Source organism: Passer domesticus, chromosome 26 (assembly GCF_036417665.1).
Source record: "Passer domesticus isolate bPasDom1 chromosome 26, bPasDom1.hap1, whole genome shotgun sequence".
Lineage (NCBI taxonomy): Eukaryota > Metazoa > Chordata > Aves > Passeriformes > Passeridae > Passer > Passer domesticus.
In genome coordinates this window covers 3,797,870-3,802,869 of record NC_087499.1, presented here as the reverse complement: position 1 = coordinate 3,802,869, position 5,000 = coordinate 3,797,870, and positions in this window count along the sequence as shown.

Genomic DNA, 5,000 nt, shown 5'->3' with positions numbered 1-5,000 from the left:
CACTCGAGAGAGACTCGGCCTCGCGCTCGAAAGTCGACGCGCGCGACGCGCGGGACGGCACTCGGCCGGGGCTGACCCGCCCCCAAAGCCGGCCCGCCCGCCGACCGGCCGCTCAGGGAGCGAGCGACCGGCCGCCGGCGAGGCTGGGCCGAGCGGGGCCGCTCAGGGAGCGAGCCCCGTCCGGCGCGGCCCCCCGCCGGGCCACGCGGTAAGCTCCGGACGTGCTAGAGGAGACAGCGACCCGTCGAGGCGGGCGCGGCCCGGACACCGAGGCCCCTTGCAGCCGGGGCGGCTCGCTCTGCAGCAGGCGGCGGAACGGCAAAGGAGCGGCGTGCGGTGCACGCTCGCGGATCGGGCTCTTTCCCCCGTCCGCACCCCATCGGTTCTCGTCCTTTCGCCCTCTCTCTCTCGGCTCTCTCTCGGCTCAGCTCCAGCCGCACCGCCGCCCGGCGCTGCTCGCGACCGGCACCCACGGGGCGCTTTTCCCGGACCGGGGCCGGCACCGACACCTCTCGTGGTTTTTAAGGACACCTGAAGGCTCGCGGGGCCACGCGGCTGTCACACAGCTGGGGACGGTAAAGACGCCCTTCCCCGGCAGCGGGAGGGGCGACACCTCGCCTGCGACGGGAAGCGAACTGGAAAGGAGACCGCCCTGCCCGATCACCGGACCCCCGCCGTGGCTTCCCCATGACAGAGAAGCCCCGGCAGAGAGCCGGCCCGCCGGGGGCCCTCTCCCACGCGACCCGAAAAGCCTCATCGATCAGGCGCGGCTGACGAAGGAGACGCGCAAACCGTGACCAGGGCCCCGTCCCCGAGAGGCTCTCTCGGTCTGCCCTTCTCTCTCTCTTCCTCCTCCTGCGGCTTGGCGCCGCCGAGCCTCCCGGGACTGAACGTGCCTGAGGCCGCCGACGCCGGCGGGCCGGTCACGGCACAACAGGAGCACGGGGGGGTGCCGCCACCCGACAACGGTTCCCTTAGCGGGGCAACAGCAGGACGGGACCGCCCGGGCTGGGGGACTCGGCCCCTTCGCCCGGGGAACCCATCCCAGCGTGCGAGAAAAGTGCCACCGACCGTGCCCACGGGGCCACCGGCTTTCACCCGCCACGCGGCAGTCGGCTTCCCCTCCGGCAAAAAAAAAAAAAAAAAAAAAAGCCGGGCGGGGACGGCACGATAAAAAGGCACATGGCGCGCGCGTTCGGCAACGGACCCGTGCTAACCACAGGGGCCGCGGGCCCGGGCCGAGGGGCGACCCACCGGCATCTCGCCCCTCTCTCTCTCGCTCTCTCTCTCTCTCTGCACACCTTGGCTTGCGTGGCCCGCGCACCTTTGTCGCGCGGCTTCTCGGGTGCCGCGGCTTAAGGCCGCCGGAAAGGGGGGGGGGGGGGGGGACCGTCAACGACGGCCGGCCGGGCAGCCCCCACTCCGCCCGCACGCCGGCTCGCTAACAAAAAAAAAAAGGCAACGTGAACGGACCCCCGGTGGAAACCCAGCCTGCCCTGGCGGAAGCGGCTCAGCCGCACCACCCGCAAAGCGAGGTAGGACGAGGCGCCGCCGCCTCGCCCTCGACATGCCGGGGGGCTCTCTGTCGGGCTCCGGGTCCGTGCTAGGGCAAGGCCGGCCACCGCGGCCGGCCTCTGCCCCTGGAAAAATCCGCCCGCTACGCGGGTCCCCGGCTTAAGGCCGAGGAAGGGGGACAACGCCGAAACAAAAAAAAAAAAAAAAAAAAAAAACCACAGGCCGGGGACGGCGGTGGCGCCACCCCGGCTCATCGGGCGACTGCCGTCGCCGAGCCCCTCAAGCGACGCAGCAGGCCGAGGCCAGGCCGCGCGTCCCACTGCGCGTCCCCCGCCGCCCTTCCGACACGGACACGCTGGCAAACAGGTCGGGAGCGGGGGACGGGACGCCGCCACCTCGGCCGAGCGGGCCATCCTCGGGGCTCTTGGAGCAAGGGCCAGGAAAAACCCCAGCCGCGTCCACCCTCCGACTGCCGGGGGGGGAAATAAAACAAAATAGAAAAAAATTAAAAAGCGCCCGCCGAGCGGGGCCCCGGCTTAAGGCCGAGCCACACACAAGGGACGAGGCGCCGCCGCCTCGCCCGCCACCGGGCCGGGCCGGAGCAGGACACGCTCACGGCTTTTCTCCACCTCACCTCGGCCAGCGAGGGGCTCTCACACGGCTTTTCGACTCTCTCTCTCGGCTCCGCGGGGACCGGCCCCTTTCCCCCGGCTCGCCCTCGGTCTCTCTCTCTCGGCTCCGCGGGGACCGGCCCCTTTCCCCCGGCTCGCCCTCGGTCTCTTCTCTCTCGGCTCCGCGGGGACCGGCCCCTTTCCCCCGGCTCGCCCTCGGTCTCTTCTCTCTCGGCTCCGCGGGGACCGGCCCCTTTCCCCCGGCTCGCCCTCGGTCTCTTCTCTCTCGGCTCCGCGGGGACCGGCCCCTTTCGGGCTCCACACACGTCTCTCTCGCGCCCCACGATCGGTCGCACCACATCTCTCTCCCTCGGGGCCCTCCACACTGCGCCAAACCTCGCTGGGGCAACCACGGACGGAACCGGGAACAAAGCCACGCGACTCGTTCCTCGGTTAGGCGGCGTGCTCTCCAACCCTGGCGCCACCGGCACGCGCGGCCAATCCAGCCCACCGCCATCGGACACAGGCGCGGAGAACCCTGCCTGCGGGGACGCGGCCCGTCACCTCGCTCCCATAGTACGGACAGATAAGTCCAAGGCCGCCGGCGCCTCCAAGAGGACCGATGAAAATCGACCGGGAAGGAGCGCCGCCGCAGGCCGCCTCCTAGCATGACGTAGCGGGAGGCGGCCGAAAACAGCGACCCCTTGGTGAACTTCCGGAGCCGGCTGAGACAACAGGTCTACCCGGCGCCGGCCGAAATGTGACCAAGTCCCTTCGGAACGAGGTAGACCTGTTGTCATCCGTCAGCGCCCGCCGCCCGGGGACCGCGCCGAGCCTGGGCGGGCGCGGAGCCGGGGTAGACCTGGTGTCTCCCGGGGAGCCGGGGTAGACCTGGCGTCCTCTCCGGCGCCGGGATAGACCTGGTGTCCGTTCCCGAAGCCGGGGTAGACCTGGTGTCCCCTCCCGAAGCCGGGGGTAGACCTGTTGGCTCCCTTCCCGAAGACGGGGTAGACCTGGTGTCCCCTCCCGAAGCCGGGGTAGACCTGTTGTCCCCTCCCGAAGCCGGGGTAGTACCTGGTGGCCCCTCCCGAAGCCGGGGGTAGACCTGTTGGCTCCCTTCCCGAAGACGGGGTAGACCTGGTGTCCCCTCCCGAAGCCGGGGTAGACCTGTTGGCTCCCCGAAGCCGGGGTAGACCTGGTGTCCCCTCCCGAAGCCGGGGTAGACCTGTTGGCTGCCCTCCCGGAACCGGGGTAGACCTGGTGTCCCCTCCCGGAGCCGGGGTAGACCTGTTGGCTCCCGGGGAGCCGGGGTAGACCTGTTGGCTGCCCTCCCGAAGCCGGGGTAGACCTGTTGGCTGCCCTCCCGAAGCCGGGGTAGACCTGGTGTCCCCTCCCGAAGCCGGGGGTAGACCTGTTGGCTCCCTTCCCGAAGACGGGGTAGACCTGGTGTCCCCTCCCGAAGCCGGGGTAGACCTGTTGTCCCCTCCCGAAGCCGGGGTAGTACCTGGTGGCCCCTCCCGAAGCCGGGGGTAGACCTGTTGGCTCCCTTCCCGAAGACGGGGTAGACCTGGTGTCCCCTCCCGAAGCCGGGGTAGACCTGTTGGCTCCCCGAAGCCGGGGTAGACCTGGTGTCCCCTCCCGAAGCCGGGGTAGACCTGTTGGCTGCCCTCCCGGAACCGGGGTAGACCTGGTGTCCCCTCCCGGAGCCGGGGTAGACCTGTTGGCTCCCGGGGAGCCGGGGTAGACCTGTTGGCTGCCCTCCCGAAGCCGGGGTAGACCTGTTGGCTGCCCTCCCGAAGCCGGGGTAGACCTGGTGTCCCCTCCCGAAGCCGGGGGTAGACCTGGTGTCCTTGCAGAGCTAGGGTAGACCTGTTGTTCTCCGCTCGCCGCCCGGGGTTCGGGCGCCTCGCTGACCCCGCCAAGCCTGCACAGCCGGGGGCAGCTCACGGCCTCGTAACGCCCCGGAGCCGGACGGCTCTATCAGCCCTGTCCCACTCAATGAAGCCCCCTTCCCCGCCCCCCCCCCCCCCCCCCCCCCCCCCCATTTCTAAGACCAATTCATATTTTCGAGGTTTTGGGGTTTTTGGAGGCTTTTTTTTTTTTGGTGGGCGTTGTGGGGGTGGTTTTTGGTTTTGGGTTTTGTTGGTTGTTTTTGTTTTTGTTTTTGTTTTTTTTTTTTTTTTTTTTTTTGGTTTTTTTTTTTTTTTTTTTGGTTGGGTTTGGTTTTGTTTGGTTTTGTTTGGTTTTGTTTGGTTGGGGCTTTTTCTCTTTTGGATTTTTTTCTTGGGGGGGGGTTTTGTGTGTGGGGGGTTTTCTGGTTGGTATTGTTGTTGTTGTTTTTCCTTTGCTTTGCCTTGCCTTGCTTTGCTTTGCTTTGCTTTGCTTTGCTTTTGTTTGATGCTAGATCTCGGGGCTTTTTGGGGGGGGAGTGGGCGTGGGGCTTGTGGCTTGTGGTTCGGTTGGTGGGCTGGTGGGGGCTTTTTTTGGTGTTTCTTTGGGGGGCTTTTATTGTTGGGTTTGGTTTTGGTTCCCCCCCCCGGGGTTGGTTTGGTGGGGTTTTGTTTGTTTTGTTTTTTTCCGTCTGTTTGTTTTTTTCTTTTGTCGTTTGTTTGGTTTGGTTTTGGCTTTTCTTGGGTTTCTGCCCGCCCCCCCCACGCCGCGACTCGGCTCGACCCGCCCCGCCCCGCCCACCGGGAGAGGAGGCGGCGGCGGCGGCGGCGGGGCAGCCGCCGCCGGCACACGGGCGGCCGCTTTCGGACGGGTTCTTTCACGGTCCGCAGAGGTCTTCAGCACTCGGCGTGGCTCTGGGGGGCCGCGGGGGCTCGGTGGCGAGGCGCCCGTGGCCGGCACCACGAAGCCGCCGGCCCTTGTCCG